The 22,583-nt window shown below is 35.1% G+C and overlaps 1 long non-coding RNA gene across 2 annotated transcripts in view; it reads right to left on the bottom strand.

Annotated features, from left to right (window-relative positions):
* The window catches only part of LOC125614621, a 116,344-nt gene extending 96,093 nt beyond the window's left edge, over positions 1-20,251 (bottom strand). Inside the window, exon 1 of one of the 2 annotated variants that reach the window (XR_007345194.1) lies at positions 19,532-20,251. This is a non-coding gene — a long non-coding RNA (uncharacterized LOC125614621). The remainder of the gene's footprint in view (positions 1-19,531) is intronic. The other variant, XR_007345195.1, reaches the window with a different exon arrangement.
* Between the last annotated feature and the right edge of the window lie 2,332 nt (positions 20,252-22,583).

Genomic DNA, 22,583 nt, shown 5'->3' with positions numbered 1-22,583 from the left:
TTAAAATAATATGAATTTATTATTTGACAGCTATAAATATTTTGTGTATCTTAACAATGAGATACTGTCACTGTGTCACCAGAGCAACACTCCTTCCAGAAGTTATAGAATAAAACTATTGTAGATTATAGTGACCCTGGGAATTGTTCTGCTTGTTGTCATAAAAGATTTCCTTCTTTTTGTTCTGAGGTAGTCCTAAAAAATAACACAAGAGTACATTATGGCACTCAACAGCTACCCTCAAACCTCACACAGTCTTGGCCCCTAGCACTGGAGTTGGCAGATATCCAGTGAGCTTCTCCTTGCTCACAGTAATTGCCAGAATTTCAGAAAATGCAGCTCCAAGGAAAATGAAAAGAAGAAAGGCAGGGCACCCTGGTCCTGCAAACTGAAGCAGTTCAGGAGACTGATCCACAAAACTGTGAGATGAAGAGAGTTGCTTAGAACATTACCTTCAAAATACTTAGAAAATTCAGAAATCACCAAACCTAAATATGCTTATTGGACATAGCCAAACTCAGAAGCAAAGCAGATGACAAAGCCATGTTCATAAAGCAGGTATGAGCTATGTATTTAATTTATTTCTGGAAAACTTTCTCAGATGCATGTAGAATAGATCACCTCAACTACTATCATTTTTATTCTGTGTATTCCCCTGTTAATCCCATCACTATGTGTGTGGGCTCTAGTATTTAACTAAAATTACTGGGGCTTCATACGCACTTCAGATATTTGATTCAGTTACTTAATCCTTTTCAAGATTTCACCCTGTAAATTTCTTGGGCTTTGCCTCTATGAATCCTAATTTTGTGCCAGTCATGGTAGCACATGCCTGTAATTCCAGTAACTTGGGAGGCTGAGACATGAGGATTATGAGTTTAAAGCCAGCCTCAGCAATGGTAAGGCACTAAGCAACTCAGTGAGAGCCTTCTCTAAATGAAATACAAAATAGAGCTGTGGATGTGGCTCAGTAGTCGAGTACCCCTGATTTCAATCCCCAGTACCAAAAAGAAAAAAAAAAAATCCTACTTGTGTCATTTTAAGTCAGTGTGAATTCAATGTCTAAAGGTAAATTTAGAGTTGGAGATATACTTAGTTAACTTTTCTAATAAAGTGCTTATAGTGCATAATATATGAAGTACTATACATTTCTTTGGGGAAAAAATAGATGTCCCAACTGAGTACAACAAAGATGAGAATTTTCAAAAAAGATTCCAAAAAAGAGAAAATATTCAAATGACAAATAAATATATAAATGACTAGGTATATGAATATAAAGCTATACTATATAAAGAACTTAAAATTAAAGCCAACAGAGACTATTTTACACTCACCAGAATTGTAGAAAAAAATTACTCAGTCAAAAAAAAAAAAAAGACTAATGGTCACAGAGATGTTAAGTGACAGAAATTGGCAAGTCTGCAATCCATTCAAAGAAATAATATCAGAAAAATTTCCATACAAGGAGAATGAATTGGAAATCCAAATCCAAGAAGCCTACAGGATGCCAAATGTGCAAAATCATAAGAGATCCACACCTAGACACATTATAATGAAGATGCCCAACATACAGAATAAGGAGAGAATTTTAAAAGCCACAAGAGAAAGGAATCAGATTACATATAAGGGAAAACCAGTTAGGATAATGGCAGATTTTTCAACACAGACCCTGAAGGCTAGAAAATCCTGGAACAACATATATCAATGGGTGCCAACCAAGAATCTTGTATCCAGCAAAATTAACTTTAGATTTGAAGATGAAATAAAAAGATTCCATGATAAACAAAAGTTAAAAGAATTTATAGCTAGAAAACCAGCACTACAAAACATCCTTGGCAAAATATTTCATGAAGAGGAAATGAAAAACAATAAAAATCAGCAGAGGGAAGTAGTACACTAAAGGAAAAACTAATCAAATAGGAAAGCCAACTCAAGAAAAATAACAAAAATAAATATGGCTGGAAATACAAACCATGTCTCAATAGTAACCCTAAATGTTAATGGCATAAACTCACCAATCAAAAGACATAGACCAGCAGATTGGATTAAAAAAGACCCAACAATATGCTGCCTACAGGAGACTCATTTGACAGGAAAAGACATACACAGACTGAAGGTGAAAGGTTGGGAAAAATCATACCACTCACATGGACTGTGGAAGCAAGCAGGGGTTTCCTTTCTCATATCAAACAAAGTAGACTTCAAGCCAAGGTTAATCAAAAAGGATAAAGATGGACATTACATACTGCTCAAGGAAACCATACACCAACAAGACATAACAATCATAAATATATATGTCCCAAACAATGGTACAGCTATGTTCATCAAAAAAACTCTTCTCAAGTTCAAGAGTAAAATTGACCACAACACAATAATCTTGGGTGACTTTAACACAAATCTCTCACCACTGGTTAGATCTTCCAAACAAAAGTTGAGTAAAGAAATTATAGAGCTCAATAATACAATCAATAACTTAGACTTAGGTGACATATATAGAATATTTCAACCTGAATCAAGTGGATAAACTTTCTTCTCAGCAGCACATTGATCCTTCTCTAAAATAGACCATATACTATGCCACAAAGCAACTCTTAGCAAATACAAAAAACTAGAGATACTACCATGCATTTAATCAGATCAAAATGGAATGAAATTGGAAATCAATGACAAAATAAAAAATAAAAACTTCTCCATCACCTGGAGACTAAACAATATGCTACAAAATTAACAATGGGTCACAGAAGACATCAAGGAGAAGATTAAAAAATTCTTAGAGGTAAATGAAAACACAGGCAGAACATATTGAAAATCTCTGGGACATTATGAAAGCAGTACTAAGAGGAAAATTTGTTGCATGGAGTTCATTCCTTAAAAGAAAAAGTCAACAAGTAAATGACCTCACACTACATCTCAAAGCCCTAGAAAAAGAACAAGCCAGCAGCAAAAGCAGTAGAAGGCAAGAAATATTTAAAATTAGAGGTGAAATCAATGAAATCAAAAAACAAAAGAAACAATTAAAAAAATTGACAAAACAAAAAGTTGAAAAAATAAATAAAATTGACAGACCGTTAGCCACGCTAAGGAAGAGAGGGAGAGAGAGAACTCAATTTACCAACATACGTGATGAAAAAGGTAATATCACAAAAGATACTATAAAATACAGAAGATAATTAGAACTTATTTTGAAATCTTATACTCCAGTAAAACAGAAGACATTAAAGGCATCAACAAATTTCTTAAATCATACGATATACCCAAATTGAGTAAGGAGGATATACACAATTTAAACAGCAAATATCAAGGAAGGAAACAGAAGAAGCCATCAAAAAGCTTGTAAACCAAGAAAAGCCCAGTACCAGATGGATACGCAGCCAAGTTCTTCAAGACCTTTAAGAAGAACTAATACCAATACTCTTTAATTTATTTCAGGAAATAGAAAAAGAGGTGATAATTCCCAACTCATTCTACGAGGCCAATACCACCCTGATCCCAAAACCAGGAAAGACACATCAAAGAAAAACACTTCAGACCAATAAGTCTAATGAATATAAATGCAAAAATTCTGAATAAAATTCTGTCAAATCGAATACAAAAACATATCAAAAAGGTTGTGCACCATGATCAGGTAGGATTCATCCCACTTGATGCAAGGTTGGTTCAACACACAAAAATCAATAAATGTAATTAATCACATGAGTAGACTTAAAGATTAGAATCATAGCATCATCTCAATAGACACAGAAAAAGCATTTGACAAAATACAATACCCCTTTATGTTCAAAACACTAGAAATACCAGGGATAACATGAACATATCTCAACAATGTAAAGGCTATCTATGCTAAGCCTCAGGCCAACATCATTCTAAATGGAGAAAAATTGAAGACATTATCTCTAAAAACTAGAATAAGAAAGAGATACCCTCTTTCACCACTTCTATTCAAAATAGGTTGAAACACTGACCAGAGCAATTAGAGAGATGAAAGAAATCAAAGGGGCATGTATAGAAAAGGAATTTAAATTAGCACTATTTGCTGATGATATGATTCTATACCTAGAAGATAAAAAAAAAACTCCATCAGAAAACTTCTAAAACTAGTAAATGAATTCAGCAAAATAGCCGAATATAAAATAAACACATATAAATCAAAGGCATTTCTATATATCAGTGAAAAAAAACCTCTGAGAAGGAAATGAAAAAAACTACCCCAACACAATAACCTAAAAAAAAAGATACTTAGGAATCAACAAAAGAGGTGAAAGATCTATATAATGAAAACAACAGAACCCTAAAGAGAGAAATCAAAGAATACCTTAGAAAATAGAAAGTTCTACCTTGTTCCTGGATAGGCAGACTTAATATTATCAAAGTGACCATACTTCCAAAAGCACTATACAAATTTAATGCAATTCCAATCGAAATCACAATGGCATTCCTCATAGAAATAGAAAAAGCAATCATGGAATTCATCTGGAAAAATAAGAGATCCAGAATAGCTACAGCAATCCTTAGCAGAAAGAGTAAAGCAGGTGGCATCCCTGTTCCAGATGTTAAATGATACTACACAGCAATAGTAACAAAACAGTATGGTATTGGCACCAAAAAAGACTGGTAGACCAATGGTACAGTATAGAGGACACAGAAAATAATGCACAAAATTACAATTATCTTATATTAGACAAAGGTGTCAAAAACATGCACTGGAGAAAAGATAGCATCTTCAACAAATGGTGCTGAGAAAACTGGAAATCCATATGCAACAAAATGAAATTAAACTCATATCTCTCACCATGCACAAAACTTAACTCAAAATGAATCAAGAACCTATGAATTACACCAGAGACTCTGTGTCTAATAGAAGAAAAAGTAGGCCCTAATCTTCATTATGTGGGATTAGACACCAACTTCCTTAATAAGACTCTATAGCACAAGAATTAAAACCAAGAATCAATAAATGGGATGGAATCAAACTAAAAAGTTTCTTCTTGGAAAGAAAAAACAATCTGTGAGGTAAACAGAGAGCTTACATCCTAGGAGAAGATTTTTACCCCTTACACATCAGATAGAGCACTAATCTCTAGGGTATATAAAAAACACAAAAAGCTAGGCACCAAAAAAAAAAAACAAAAAACCAAATAACCCAATCGACAAACGGGCCAAGGGCATGAACAGACACTTCTCAGAAAAGGATACACAATCAATCAACAAACATATGTCTCTATCAATCAGAGAAATGCAAATCAAAACTACTCTAAGATATCATCTCACTCCAGTCAGAATGGCAGCTATTATAAAGACAAACAACAATAACTGTTGGAGAGGATGTGGGGAAAAACGAACACTCAATATATTGCTGGTGGGTCTGCAAATTGGTACAACCAATAGGGAAAGCAGTATGGATATTCCTTGGAAATCTGGGAATGGAACCACCATTTGACCCAGCTATCCCTCTCCTCATTCTATACCCAAAGGACTTAAAAACAGCATACTACAGAGACACAGACACATCAATGTTTATAGCAGCACAATTCACAATAGCTAAACTGTGGAGCCAACCTAGATGCCCTTCAGTGGATGAATGGATCAAAAAAAAATGTGGTATACATAATGGAACATTACTCAGCAATAAAAGAGAATAAAATCATAGCATTTGCAGGTAAATGAATGGCACTGGAGAAGATAATGCTAAGTGAAGTCAGTCTATCCCAAAGAAACAAATGCTGAATGTCTTCTCTGATGTAAGGAGGCTGACTCACAGTGGGGTAGGGAGGGGGAGCATAGAAGGAATAGATGAATTCTAGATAGAGCAGAGGGGTGAGAGGGTAAGGGAGGGGGCAGGGGATTAGCAAGGATGGTGGAATGTAGTAGACATCATTATCCAAAGTACATGTATGAAGATACAAATTGGGTGTCAAATTACTTTATATACAGAGATATGAATAATTGTGGTATATATGTGTAATAAGAATTGAAATGCAAAAAAAATAAAGTGTATGTATAAAGACACAAATTGGCATGAACATACTTTATATACAAAGATATGAAAAATTGTGCTCTAATGTGTAATTAGAATTGTAGTGCATTCTACTGCCATGTATTTAAAAAATAAAAATCAATTAAATTAATTAATTAATTAATCAAATATATAAATAAATAGCATGCCACAGGGAAAAATCACCAATGTCAATGTAGGTACTTTTAAAAAGCAAATGAAATTGAAAGAGTACTAGAATATTTGACAATTAAAAATCATGTCAATTATATACTATATAACGGCACATGTATGTATATATTCAAGGATGTTCCACTTGATGGGAATACATTTTAGAAAGTATATTTTATATAAAGATGATTCTGCCATTATTCAAATAACTCAGTGTAATGACAAGAATCTAGACTCACCATTACACTCACACTACTATACACCCAGACTACTATAGTAATACAAACTACTGCACACCCAGGATATTTGCTATAGGCATTGGTGTACATAAAGTCTACCACTGAACAAAACACCATGATGACATCAACAACAGATGCTGTGAATTTTGACAGTTAACCCTCAAAATACACAGACTGTGAAACTCACAATGAAATTCTTAATGAGTCCCTGCTATTTAGATGATGATAAATCATAGAGACTGCAATGCAGGGAGGAAAGATAGCATTCTGTCCAAAGAAAGATGTTGGGATAAAGGGACATCTCTGTGACATTAAAAATGCAATGGTACCCTTTACTTATCACATAACACCTTATTTTCACATACTAAATCCTTAATATAAAAATTATTAATAAATAATATTAAAATATAAAATAAAATATAAAGCTTTAAAAAATTAGTTCCAAGGCAGCCTCAGAAATGATGAGGCCCTAAGCTATTCAGTGAGACCCTCTCTCTAAATAAAATACAAAAAATAGCTATTAAGTGGCTCAGTGGCTACACACCCCTGGATTTAATCCCTGACCATACCATACCATACCATAATGGTATTGTACCCATCATTTACATCACATAACAATTCATTTTCATATAGTAAATATTGAATGTATAAATTATGAATAAGTAATACTAAAGTATGAAAGAAAACATAAAGCGTTCAAAAGTTAATGTAAGAAAGAGGAAAAGGGATTAGGTGCTTTTGGTTGTGCACACCTGAATATTCAGTACTCCAGAGGCTGAGGAAAAAGAATCTCAGGAGGGTGATCCCAGCAAATGAGCGAAACCTTTTCTCAAAATAAAATTTTAAAAAGGATTAAAAAATGGTGAGCATATAGCTCAGTAACAAGACATAATGGTTTCAGTCCCTAATATCACAAAAGGGAAAAAGAACGACAACAAAAAAATATTAGACAGTTATTTCTTTTTAAAGTTACATAAAATATTTCTAAGTTCATAATTTTATAGTATTAAAATTCTGCTCATCAAATATCATTAAGGGGTACAAGGTGAAATGACAGGGTGAAAGAAACTAATTTCTCATATAAAATTAAACAACCTGTGTGTGTGTGGGGGGGGTGAGATTGCAAAGGAATTGCAAGAAACTTGAGCAGTCAATTTATATGAGACACCTAAGTGTTCAGGGATCATAAAAAAAAACTTGAAATTAGGTAAAATAAAATAAAATCACATGATATACACCAAACTAAAAACTATTGATGAACATATGGAATGAAATAATTATCATGAAGAAAAGATGGAGTTTGAGTTGTTGCTATCCATATGTGCAAGCTGTTTTTCTACTGAAGATACCTGATACACCCCAACAGAAACAGACTAAAATTATAGCATGCGCGCGCACACACCCACAGACACACACACACACACACACACACACACACACACATATAGCAGTATTACTTTAAAGAGTTGAAAGCTAACATCTTGATTAAAGAGTATGTACATTTAGAAAGAGATAAATAATAAACTGTGGTAAATAATGGTTTCTACAAAATGACATTTTTATCATATTAAATTAAGTGAAATATTATAAAACACCATGTAGGGCTTGGGTTATGGCTCAGTGGCATATCATTTGCCTCACTCATGTGAAGCACAGGCTTCGATCCACAAGAATACCATGTAAGAGTGTGTGTGTGTGTGTGTGTGTGTGTGTGTGTGTGTGTCACATGAATGTTGTATTTCATAGGAAAACATATTTAAATAGGAAATATGTGGAATTTGAGGACATAAAATTACATAGAAGCACATAAAACACTCAGTTAAACACCCTATGTGTATATGAAAAAAACTCCTCAATATAAAGATGACCATTTCCCCCAAGTTAATCTATAATAACAGCCCACCAAAATTTTAACATGCTTTACTTTTAACTAAAGTAGACACCAAAAGAAAAATTTCTGAAATTCTACTGGAAGGTTACTTATATGTAAAAATTAGCCATGGACTCTGATAATAAGAGAAAAAGCACCAGCACTCATTATCTGACACTAATATATATTATAAAACTATAACACTGCAATATTTAAAAACCAAGGAAGCACAATACAGAAAATTCCATAGATAAATCTGTATAAATGTACAAATCATTGTTAAGTGCAATAAAAGGGTTCATAGAAATGCAAGCATATCAAGAAAAATATTTGAAATGAGTGAATCGTAAAACCCAAAATAAAGATATATTTTAGAATTGGAGGCACAGATCACTGCCAGGACTTGTGCACAGATTATGTGTGGTAGCAGGGTTATATCCTGGCACCCCAAAAAAAACAGATGTTAAGAGGGATGATTTTCAAAATGTAGCAGAACAGGAGGTTCCTGACTCTCCCTCCATTCATGGATACACAAAATAAATACTTATTTCTGTTTTAAATCACTCTGAAATAAAGTCATAAATAAATTGAGAAACTTGTGTACATTGGACAACTGAGAAAATATCTACCATCAGATGAGTAGAAAAAGTTGGTGGACACTTGAGCATTGGTTCTGCCTTAAGCAATGTGCCATACAATTGGGACAGAATGCCCAAATCCACTGTCACTCTGAATAGAGGAAGCCTAATTGAGATCATGAATATAGCATATTTTATGCTAAATTTCTCATAGTTTGGATTTTAATTTATCTGGTGCATAGAGAGGAAGGGACTAGATATATACAAGTATCAAGACATGAGAGGAAAAAATAGTATTTTTCTGTGGCCATGAAAGATCCATGGACTTTATTTCCCAGGACCAGGGCAGAGGAGGAGTAAAATCCCAAGGGCCCCAGTTCATCCCTCGAAGGGATTTACCAGCATACTCTGCAAAATGCTTTTGCTCACAGCATAGCTTCTATCCTGCCAGTACCAAAAAAAATAATAATAATAATTATTAGGAGAAACACAATCCACAACTGGCAGCCCAAGTGGAAGTTCAGTACTGCCTGAGCCCTCTCTCCCAGCTCACCTCAGTGATAACTCCAGACCTAACCAATTCTTCCCATAGAATTTTGCTCATTAAATGAGAAAGTTAAAAAGTTTAAATTTTCTATCCAATGCACTACATCTTTAACCTCTAAGTTTTTGGAGCAATGGCAATTGTGCATGTGAAAATCTCCTTGGATCACAAAAGAAGGGCTTCACATTGATGTGTGAGTACTTCCTTGGGTTACAATTCCCATCAGAAGTGAAGACAATGGGTAAAAATAAAAGATTCTTATTTCTAGAAAAGTTTACACCACCTACTTCCAGTGAGTATAAGGCAACCTGAATGCTAACAAACTTGCATCAAGAATTTAGTTCATCATCCAAGTTTAAGGCATTCTGAAGTCTGAGCACATCTGTTAGAATAACTACTATCAGGGCTGAAGTAGAGCCCTTGTCTAGAAGGCATGCAGCACTGAGTTCAATGCTCAGCATCACATAAAAACAAAATAAAGGTTCTGTGTACAACTACAACTAAAAAATAAATGTTAAAGAAAAACAAGAGTGGTTACTACTGAAAAGATAAAAGATAACTAGTACTCCAATTAGATGGATATGAAAGAAACACTTTCACACTGAAGTAGAATATAAATTTAATAACAGCCATTTTTTAAGTACCATGAGAGCTTTTTAAAAGCTAACACAGTAAAAATAATTCTGGATGTATTTCCAATGGAACTGGAATCAATATATTAAATGGCTACATTTTCATCTTCATTGTAGCGGTATTCACAGAAGCCAAAAAAAAAATATTGATGTACATTTTTAGAGTAAGGATACACCAGGAGATTCAGGAGATTCCTTCTAGCTGTAGGGTACTCAGCTGCTCTCTTAAGAATTGGCACTCCCTAAACTTAGACTGCTCTCTAACAGGATAGGACCCAGGTACTAAGTCTGGCCTTGAACTCCTGCCTTAGAGACTTTACATGTGCCAGGTGTGGGATCCTCATGTGAGGCTGTTTTGAAACACAGGACCAGGAAAATATAAGAGAGGGTATGAGATCCCTATGACATAAAGTCCACAAGGCGGACTCTCAGCCCAAAGATATTCTGAAAATGTTTTTGGCTTGGGAGAGACAAAAAAAGAACACACATATACACAATTTCACAAAGCTCAAGTGATTCTCCTCTACTTTTTCTCACATGAAATGCTCAGAAACAGAAAAAAAAAATCTTTTGCTTTTTATTTTTCTGTAGTATTTTGGGGACTTAGCACAGGGGCATGTTAAATCTGAGCTATATCTCTAGCTTTTATTTTAAAATTGTGAGATAAGTCTTCCTAATTTGCCCACAGTCTACATAAATTCTTAAGGTTGACCATGAAATTGCAATCTTCTGCCTTATCCACCTGAATCTCTAGGAGTACAGGCATGTGCCACTGCACCCAGACAGAAAACAAATCACTTAGAAACGTCCTTCCAGTTTTTGGTAAAACAATTTAAAAATACTGTGCCCATTTGAAATATAGCATGAGAAACAAATAGTTGAGAAAAAAGTTGAATGGGGACACTGTCATTAGGAATGTGAACAAGGAGCTGGCATTTTAAAAATTTACTGACAGATATATAATGGTTTAGGCTGATAGATGGGGTTCTAAATTTGACGTTTTGCTTCCCTTACATTTTGAATATTTAGGGGGATCCATGCAGGATGGCACACACCTGTAATCCCAGCAACTCTGGAGACTGAGTAACAAGTTCAAGGCCAGACTCAGCATCTGTCTCAAAATAAAAAGTACCAGGGATGTAGCTCAGTAATATAGGGCCTCTGGATTTAATCCATTGTACCACCACCCTCACACAAAAAAAGAAAGAATAGCAAGCTTAAGGGGAGGGAATAACTGCGACTCCTAAAGACCATAGCCCTCCTCATGCAAGACAACACATGGAGTTGTGATCCTGATAATTCTCCTCACCCCAACACACAATCTGGGAAAGAGCTGGAATGCTACAACTTCAGATAGTACTTCAAGTAGGGGCTGAAGATACTCTGCAGGAATAGGACAAGGCTCCCAGAGTCCCTATCACTGACACATGCCCAAATTGACCGGCCAGTAAGAACTCAGGGCTAACCTGACCCAGATGAGGACCAAGGCCTGCAGACTCTAGAGATTACTCCAAAAATTCCAGTCCACAATTGCCAGTTCCCACTATAGTCCAGCCAATTTCAAGCAGCCTCACCCCCTGCAAGTCTTAGGATGCCAGAGCATAATAATCACTTACTAGTTTTTGAGGGGCCCATTGTTCTTGCAGTAAATCTTTCAGCACCTGCACAGCAGAGAAAATAAGATCCTCTGAACATAAAAGAGAGAACTTAGAGAGGGAACCAATGCTTGCAGGTTCTAGAAACAAAAGCCACACCAGATAGTCAAAGCCTGCCTCTCATCACTGGCCATGTGCTGGATTTGATCTAAGAACACCTGAGTGGACAGGGTTTATATCCTCACCCTCTCAGACTGAGCCTAGTGAGTCTTCTGTTTGAGTGACAGGAGATGGCATAAAATGATGAAAAGGATGAGGTCAAAATGACAGGTTCTTGGTTGCAGCTTTTTTTTTATATATTTTTATTTCAGTTGCTGGAAATTAATATCCAGAGCCTCTGGCTGTAGCTAATTTAAGGCAAGGTTTCCTTGTAGAAGTGAGAACCAGCCCACCCAAGAGAACATTTGCATTTAACCTTGCACATAAGGCCTTTTTAATCTGTGGATTATATATGTCTGTATATTCTTTATGAATGAAAATAATAAAAAAACAATAATGTAAAAATTTATTTAACTTTGCTGCTTTCTCCTCTTCTGAAAAAAGAGATTGAAAATTGACTGGGAAGCAATCCCCTAAGGCAGTGATGTCCAATGATAAGAATATGTGAAACATAAATATAGTCATTTTTTAGTATTCACATAAATAAATAGTAGAAATAGATTTTAATAACATAACCCAATATATTAATTATGGGAATATTACAATTATGTGACCAATAAAATATTACCAAAAAAAAAAGTATATGCATTGTTTGAACTGTACCCTCAAAACTGATGTCAAAAATCTAGAATATCTCAGTTCACAGAACCACATTCCAGATTTCAGAGCTATGGTTTGTTCCTCTGACCTCAAGGAGATGAAGGTCCTCACTGCTCCTTTTGTATATAGAGGTGAGGGGTACAATTTCTTACCATTTCTTTTCAAGTCCAAAAAATAGGAGAGACACTGCCCTGGGTGACAGCAGGAAGATCTAACCAGAAAGTTTCCAAACTTTTTCCTACCAAATGCTGGTCATGGACCTTTTCATTACAGATATCAGATAGAAGCAAAAAAAAAGATGAAGTTGCAGAAAGTGGTGCCCATGTCTTCAAATCTAACCACAGCGTTGAGTCTGTTATTTAAATGCATTGAAGGTAAACTCCTTATTTTGCAATTGGCCTTAGACCTAATGACCAGTCTATGACTTTTTTCTCTTCCATGATTAAAGCCCCTTTAATTAGTAAGCAGGTATCACCAAGTATAATGTCACATGCCTAAAACCCCAGTGGCTCCAGAGGCTGAGGCAGGAGAAACACGACTTCAAAGTAATCCTCAGCAACACAGTGAGGCAAGGCCCTAAACAACTTAGTTGAGACCCTGTCTCTAAACAAAATACAAAAAATTGTTGACAATGTAACTGAGTTGTAAAGCACTCCTGCGTTTATTCCCTGATACCATAAATAAATAAATAACAAAAAATAAATTTTGTTTAATTTAAAAGCCAAAATACCTCTATCACACCACATAACTCATACAAAATTTTCTTATTATTTTAGGACTTTGTTAGTGAAAAATATTCAAAACAGTAAGGGACTTCTTTGTGTGTGTGTGTGTGTGTGTGTGGGTGTGTGTGTGTATAAAACTATGCATTATATATGTATGTATGGTATATGTGGATATTATGTATAGTATATGCATATATAATATAGTATGTGTACATATATACTATAGTATAGGTAACATGTATTATATATGTATACTATGTAATATAAATATATATTTGTGTATATAATAGCATGTGTATACTATAGTATATATAGTAAACATATATAATACATAGTATATATACATATACTATACATAGGGTATATGTACAAAGCACAAACACACACACATATAAATATTTATATAGACCCATAGTATATATGCATATATACTATGTATTATACATATTTTTTATGCCTCTAAGTAGAGAACTCTTATTGGGGACATAGAGAAAAAGGAAGGCAAAAAGTAATATGCAACTAGTCACACCATCTTGAACCACCAGAGAATGAAATCTAGAATTTAGACATGGTGGACTCAACTTTTTATATATGTGCATATGGATGACCCGGGGGCCTACAGTTGAAAAGGTTATTACAATCTTTTGAAAGAAAATATATGTGAGTGGCAGATAATAGTTAAACAATTAGTATTTGCATGGTGTCTTCCAGGTGCTTTGTCAGCTGTGGGCCACAGCACAGACATGTATTTGTAGGCTCCATGAAGAACATTGTTCATCTGTGTCGTCTAAAGTTATTCCCATTGTAAAGATAAGAAGCACAGGTTTCTTCTGGACATTAAATGGCAACTCAGAAGCACACACAGAACTATCTTAAGACAGAACAGTATGAAATTCCTTCAAAGCTCCACAAAGGTTGGTTTGCTCCTGATATAAAAGATGTCAGTCTGGAGAAATATTATTTTCTTCCTCATTTAAGAGTGTGCCTCAAAAACATATCCCAGGAGAAACACACTAATTTATCTTCTTTCATGTTAAAGGAATTCTTGAAAAGCAAGAGCTATTAACCCAGATTCTTTTATAAAAGATATTTTAATTTATTAGTTGTAGTTGGACAAAATACCTTTATTTTATTTTTATGTGGTGCTGAGGATCGAACCCAGGGCCTCGCACATGCTGGATGAACACTCTACCACTGAGTCACAACTCCAGCCCTCAACCCAGATTCTTAATGGGGGCAAATACTTGAAGATTACAAGGTGCAAAAAAGCATATCACGGGCCCAAATTCTAAGTATGACTCAAGGAAGAAAATAATCTAAAGAGCTTATAAGATATTGAAAAAAAATTATGTAACTATTTCTAAAAATAAAGATATCTTTTTGTTGCTATCTCCACAATATATCACTCAGTAAGTAAAAAATGATGTCTTAATATTTCTAAGATTGCCCAAATTGTATCCTATGTGATTGTGTATTAAACTCCACAACCCAGATAATAGGATTTGATTCACTGTCAAAAACAGTCAAAAAAAAAAAAAAAAAAAAACCTTCAAAGAAGTAGAGTGGATGTTTTAGTGGATGTGTCCTTCAACAATTTACTTACCAAATGTTTTTGGGGAAATATTCATTTTTCTGCATCCATAAGAAAGAGATAGTTATTTTCTTATTTATTTTTTGTGTTAGAATTTCAAAAAAAAAAACCTAAAACTTCATTTGAAATAACCTCTAAAATAAAACAGACAAGAAATCAACAATATGATATAGGGGAAGTAAAAAAGGCAAATAAAAATTTTAATAATTAAAAGTAAATACATTTTTTCCATAAACTCAAATTTCATCTGCCTCTTAGGATCTATTTTCTTATCTTTGAAGAAAGAAATCACAAAAGAAATGTGGGCAAAAAACAAACTGCCAATTTATACAAGAGATATCCAAGTATTGAGTAATCATAAAGAAATCTTTAAAAATTAGAGAAGTATAAAATGAAATGATGAAAGTAGGAATAAATCATTCTCATAAACTCAAGGAGTTTAGGTTATTATTATCTATTGTTGGAAACTCTTTGGCTAATGAAGATACATAATACTCCCTGCCAGAAACAGAGACATACTGAAATTACAAGAAATCTAACCATGAAAACACATAGGAATACAGCAGTGCTCATCCAAACACGTAAAATGCAGGTGATGTTTCAAGAGAATGTATCTTATTGGCTCCAAAACAGACTGGTAGACAAATGGTACAGAATAGAGGACGCAGAGACTAACCCACAAAATTACAATTATCTTAAATTAGACAAAGGTGCCAAAAACATGCATTAAAGACAGCCTCTTCAACAAATGGTGCTGGGATAACTGGAAATCCATATACAACAAAGTAAAATTAAATCCCTATCTCTTACCATGCACAAAACTCAACTCAAAATGGATCAAGGAATTAAGAATACAACCAGAGACCCTGTGTCTAACAGAAGAAAAAGTAGGCTCTAATCTCCATCACATGGGATTAGGCCTCAACTTCCTAAATAAGACCCCTTTGGCACAATAATTAAAATCGAGAATTAATAAATGAGATGGACTCAAACTAAAAAAATTCTTCCAGGCAAAAGAAATAATCTGTGAGGTAAATAGAGAGCCTACATCTTGGGAGCAAATTTTTACCCCTCACACATCAGATAGAGCACTAATCTCTAGGGTATATAAAGAACACAAAAAGCTAAATATCAATGAAGAAAATAACCCCATCAATACATGGGCCAAGGACCTGAACAGATACTTCTGAGATGATAATATACAGTCAATCAACAAATATAGAAAAAAGTGTTCATTATCGCTAGCAATTAGAGAAATGCAAATCAAAACCACTCTAAGATTTCATCTGCTTCCAGTCAGAATGGCAGCTATTATGAAGACAAAAAACAATCAGTGTTGGTGAGGGTGTGAAGAAAAGGGTACACTCATAAACTTCTGATGGGACTGCAAACTGGTGCAGTCAATATGGAAAGCAGTATGGAGATTTTTTGGAAAATTGGGAATGGCACCACCATTTGACCTAGCTGTCCCTCTCCTCGGCCATACCAAAAGGACCTAAAAACAGCATACTACAAGGACACAGCCACAATGTTTACAGCAGCACAATTCACAATAGCTAAACTGTGGAACCAACCTAGATGCCCTTCAATAGATGAAGAGATAAAATAAAAAAATGTGGCATATATACACAATGGACTATTACTCAGCAATAAAAAAGAATAAAACTATGACATTTGCAAGTAAATGGATGAAGTTAGAGAAGATAATGCTAAGTGAAGTTAGCCCATCCCAAATAACCAAATGCCAAATGTTTTCTTTAATATAAGAAGGCTGATTCATAGTGGGATAGGGAGAGGGAGCATGAGAGGAATAGATAAACTCTAGATAGGGCAGAGGGGTAGGAGGAGAAGGGAGGAGGGATAGGGTTAGAAATAATGGTGGAACATAATAATCATTATTATCCAAAGTACATGTATGAAGAAAAAAAAATGGTGTGAATATGCATTGTATACAACCATAGATATGAAAAATGATGCTCTACATGTATAATAAAAATCATAATGCATTCTGCTTTCATATATAAATTTTAAAAAAATTAAAAAGGAATGTACCTTTTGGAAATGAGACATAATAAACTGTGGGAAAAATGGTCACCAAGGACCAGGAACATTTTTGGTCACAGAATAGCCAGTTTAATAAATAAATAAATATATATAACACATAATATATATACACACACACACACACACACACACACACACACACATACATATATATATTTAAGTTTTATATAGGTGCCATATGCATATGGTGTTTTCCATGTACCAGGTTTAAATATATATGAGAAAATAAAATTATAAGAAGCACATAAAAGACTCAATTAGCCCATGTGTAGATGATAAAACTCATTACAAAAATGATAATTTTCCCCCAAATTAACTTACAATTTTTCTAATTAAAATTTCTATGTAAATAAATGAACAAATCACAGTGAATTTTACGTTTATGTGTATCCATAAAGCAATAAATTTTAAACCTATAAATAAATAGAAGAAAGGGAAAAATAGAAGGAGAGGGAAAAGGGAAGTACTAGGTACTTAAGTGGAGCAATTATATTCCATGCTTGTACAATTATAACTAAATGAACCTGAATAGTATGTGTAACCATAATTAACTAATAAAAAGCATTATATATATATATATAATGCTTTTTATTAGTTAATTATGGTTACACATACTATTCAGGTTCATTTAGTTATAATTGTACAAGCATGGAATATAATTGCTCCACTTAAGTACCTAGTACTTCCCTTTTCCCTCTCCTTCTATTTTTCCCTTTCTTCTATTTATTTATAGGTTTAAAATTTATTGCTTTATGGATACACATAAACGTAAAATTCACTGTGATTTGTTCATTTATTTACATAGAAATTTTAATTAGAAAAATTGTAAGTTAATTTGGGGGAAAATTATCATTTTTGTAATGAGTTTTATCATCTACACATGGGCTAATTGAGTCTTTTATGTGCTTCTTATAATTTTATTTTCTCATATATATTTAAACCTGGTACATGGGAAACACCATATGCATATGGCACCTATATAAAAAATATATATATATATATGCCATATGCATATGGTGTTTCCCGTGTATATTTCATATATATATATTAAACTGGCTATTCTGTGACCAAAAATGTTCCTGGTCCCTGGTGACCATTTTTCCCACAGTTTATTATGTCTCATTTCCAAAAGGTACATTCCTTTTTAATTTTTTAAAAATTTATATATGAAAGCAGAATGCATTATGATTTTTTTACACATGTAGAGCATAATTTTTCATATCTATGGTTGTATACAACATATATTCACACCATTTTTTTTTCTTCATACAGGTACTTTGGATAATAATGATTATTATGTTCCACCATTATTTCTAACCCCATCCCTCCTCCCTTCTCCTCCTACCCCTCTGCCCTATCTAGAGTTTATCTATTCCTCCCATGCTCCGTCTCCCTATTCCACTATGAATCAGCCTCCTTATATCAAAGAAAGCATTCGGCATTTGGTTATTTGGGATGAGCTAACTTCACTTAGCATTATCTTCTCTAACTTCATCCATTTACCTGCAAATGTCATAATTTTATTTTTTTATTGCTGAGTAATATTTCATTGTGTATATAAGCCACATTTTTAATTTTATCTATTCATCTGTTGAAGGGCATCTAGGTTGGTTCCACAGTTTAGCTACTGTGAATTGTGCTGCTGTAAACATTGTGGCTGTGTCTCTGTAGTATGCTGTTTTTAGGTCCTTTGGGTATAGCCGAGGAGAGGGACAGGTAGGTCAAATGGTGGTGCCATTCCCAATTTTCCAAAAAATCTCCATACTGCTTTCCATATTGGCTGCACCAGTTTGCAGTCCCATCAGAAGTTTATGAGTGTACCCTTTTCTTCACACCCTCACCAACACTGATTGTTGTTTGTCTTCATAATAGCTGCCATTCTGACTGGAAGGAGATGAAGTCTTAGAGTGGTTTTGATTTGCATTTCTCTAATTGCTAGCGATAATGAACACTTTTTTCTATATTTGTTGATTGATTGTATATTATCATCTCAGAAGTATCTGTTCGGGTCCTTGGCCCATGTATTGATGGGGTTATTTTCTCCATTGATATTTAGCTTTTTGCGTTCTTTATATACCCTAGAGATTAATGCTCTATCTGATGTGTGAGGGGTAAAAGTTTGCTCCCAAGATGTAGGCTCTCTGTTTACCTCACAGATTATTTCTTTTGCCTGGAAGAATTTTTTTAGTTTGAGTCCATCTCATTTATTAATTCTTGATTTTAATTATTGTGCCAAAGGTGTCTTATTTAGGAAGTTGAGGCCTAATCCCATGTGATGGAGATTAGAGCCTACTTTTTCTTCTGTTAGACACAGGGTCTCTGGTTGTATTCTTAATTCCTTGATCCATTTTAAGTTGAGTTTTGTGCATGGTAAGAGATAGGGATTTAATTTTACTTTGTTGTATGTGGATTTCCAGTTATTCCAGCACCATTTGTTGAAGAGGCTGTCTTATCTCTAATGCATGTTTTTGGCACCTTTGTCTAATATANGGGATGGAGAAGCTGCCAAGAGTATTGGCCACCAACATGCTCCACACCAGGCTGGCCAGTGAGAATGAGGGACACTGGCCCTGAGTAGGGCTTAGGCCTGCAAACTCCAGAGTTCCTGGAGTCTGGGGCAGCCAGCTCCAGTTCCGCCACAGCCAGTCCCACCTGCGGGTCTCCCACCTCCAGCCTCCCTGCCCAGGCTCCATGTGCCACAGAACACTCACCATTTCCTGGTGCTCAGCAGCCAGACCTGCTCCCTTGTAAACTTCAGCACAGGCACAGAAAAGTAACCAGGGATCCTGGGCCCAGAGGGAAGCAAAGCCAGCAGGATAGCGGACTCCAGAAAAAAGATCAGGAAACCGAGTGCGGAAGCCCGCTCCCTCCTTCTAGCTGCGCCCAGGATTGGACAGTTTTCAGCAAGAGCTCCTGATTCGGCAGAGCTTCAGTCAGTCACCTCCCCACCCCACCCCACCAGCCTGAGCCCAGTGAGCCTTCTTTTTGAGCCACAGGGGATGATATCCACTTCAGGCAAGAATGAGGCCAGAATGGCAGGGTGCCAGATTTTTTTTTTAATTATCTTTTGAGACCTAGGAAATGCACCTTAGAGCCTCTGGATGCTATTTTAGGGCAAGATTTCCTCCCAGAAGTGGGATCTAGCCCAATCAGCAAAACATAGGCGTTTTACCTTGCATATAAGGTCATTTCAGTTTATGAATTATATATGCTTGCATATTATTCCTAAATTTTTTAAAAATAAAAATTACTGTAAAAAATTATTTAACTTTCTTGTTCTCTGGTCTTTTGGAGAGACAGATAGAACTTTGAGCTGAAAAGCAACCCCCTAAAGCAACAATATTCCATAAAAACAAAGCATAAGGCACAAGGGTAATTTAAAATTTTCTGGAACTCACATTTAAAAAGTGAAAAGAAACAGCTGAAATTAATTTCAATCACATAAACCAATATGTTTATAATATTACCTTTATATGACTAAGAATTAGTAGTGAATTGTATGTAATTTTTAAATGACACTCTCAAATCTGAAACTCTCCAGAATATCTGAGCACAGCAGCCAACTTCCAAATTTGAGAACTATGGGTTCCTTTATGTCAAAGAGGTAAGCCCCTGGTCTATCCTGTTATGTGCTCAAGTGGAGGGATAAAATTCCTTACTAATATTTCTCCTCAGGTCTAAGAGCAGTAGAGACAATGCCCTGAGTGAGAGCACGAAGCTCCACAGAAAGGTCTTCTCACTTGGTGCTGTTCACGGGCTCTTTCTAATTGTAGTTATCAGAAAAAAAAAAAAAAAAAAAGGAAGATGGGTTTCCAGGTGCTTGGGTACACATACCCTATTATCTGCCCACAGCCTTGAATCTATAGTTTATACACATTAAAGGCAAATTTCTTATTTGGAATTTGGCCTCAAACCTAATGGCTGAGATGTAAAATCTGTTTCTGTTTGTGGACAAAGTCCAACAACTAATAACCAACTGGGCTGGGACTCAGAATAAGCTGTGTCTGATTGCAAAGGCAAAAATACCTCCACCAGATCACAAGAAACTTGAAACATTCCTTATTGTCTTCATATTTTGAAAATGACAGTTATTCAAAATAGCAGAATTTGTGATATAAGTATATAAAATCCAGTCCAATGTAATACCTAGTATAATATGAACAGAACTATTTCATATATCTCAGTCATTGTGGGCCTCTTATTTCCAGATCCTGGAAATCCTGGTTCCATTTACATTGTTATAACAAGACCCCCCAAATAACTCTCACACCACACATTGCCATTCCAATTAAGCCTTTAGTGCTTAGCAGTGACAGTCACTTTTCTCTCCAAAGAATGAGATAGTCACTGTGACGTGCCTATCTTCAGCTGGCCTCATATTTAAGCCAAAAAACAGGAAAGGGATGTTTAGGAGTTTACCCAATGTAAGCAAGCAAGTACAGAATCCAAATTGAGCATTTAACAGCACAATGCAATGGGTACATTGGTATTTCCCACAGGACTTGCCAATTGGCATAGCAGCAAGCAAGCATAAGGGAAGTGGGTCAAAATGACACTAGTTGAGTACAAGTTAGAGAATGATTACTAATGTCTACACAATTAATCTCTGACAAGTTACAGTGCCCAAGAATAGTGAAAAGAAAAGAGACCAATTTTACATTGTATAAAAAATGCTATTTTGTGTTGTCAAGTATGTTATTAATGGGTACAGAGGTGGGGCTTTCCCATGGGAGAAGCATTTCTTACATGATATGGAGTCTCAGGGTAAAATGGAGTGTTTGGTCATTACCCATATAGCCTGGCATAAGAACATCAAGGGCAAACACTAGCTAGAATCCATCACACACATTCTTTACACATCAATATATAGGTTGATATTGAAAATGTGGCAAGTTTACTAAGGGTTTATCAATTATAGACCCAAGCTGATCTAGAGGAATATAAAAAACCACCAAGTCCTATGTTTTAAAGGGAAGCAGCATAAAATTGTATTATTAAGGGAGTATAGCAAAAGAATGCCAAGTAGGGATATATAATTATTGGAAGTACCATAAATCATCAGAGAATTTGAATATGAATTTCAGACAAGGAATGTGTGACATAGTATATTTGGACATGTGAATGACATGAGTGTTCATGGTGACAAAGTTATAAGCTTCTTAAAAGAAAATTTATGTGGGATGTAAGATAATAGTTAAGCAGTATCTTCACAGTAACTTCAAGGCATTTTGTCAGCTGTGGAGGCCTGGCACCTACTTAAATTAATATCTTCCCTGGAGCCATTGTTCAACTGTGTCCTCCAAAAGCATCCAATTGTAGATATGAGAAAACACATGCTTCTAGATATTCTAGATATCAAATGACCTCTCAACAACATAAGTCAGAGCTTAGAACTGCCCAGTACAGAACTGCATAAAATTCATTTGAAGCTCCTCAAAGTCTGGATTGTTCTTAATGTAGAGGATGTCCACCTGGAGAAATGTGATTTCTTCCCCCATTTAAAAAAGACAGCATAGAGAAGATATCCCAGCAGGTCCATTTGACTTGAGAGAGTTGTTTACTCTTCTTTCATGTGAAGGAATTTTTCAGAAATAGCTTTTTGTTGTAGAGGTAAATGGAAACTCCGCTGTTTAAGAGCTGAAAGGCTGTGATATATCCTGCTTCCTAACAGCAGCTCTGTTTACTGAGATTTAACCATAAAGGCTTGCAGTGGCTAGCAAGTACCTGTAAGATAACGATAGCATCAGAAGCAGGAAACAAAAA

Source organism: Marmota marmota, unplaced genomic scaffold (assembly GCF_001458135.2).
Source record: "Marmota marmota marmota unplaced genomic scaffold, marMar, whole genome shotgun sequence".
Classification (NCBI taxonomy): domain Eukaryota; kingdom Metazoa; phylum Chordata; class Mammalia; order Rodentia; family Sciuridae; genus Marmota; species Marmota marmota.
Note: the sequence above shows the minus strand (reverse complement) of the source record. Positions and strands in the feature narration are given on the sequence as shown.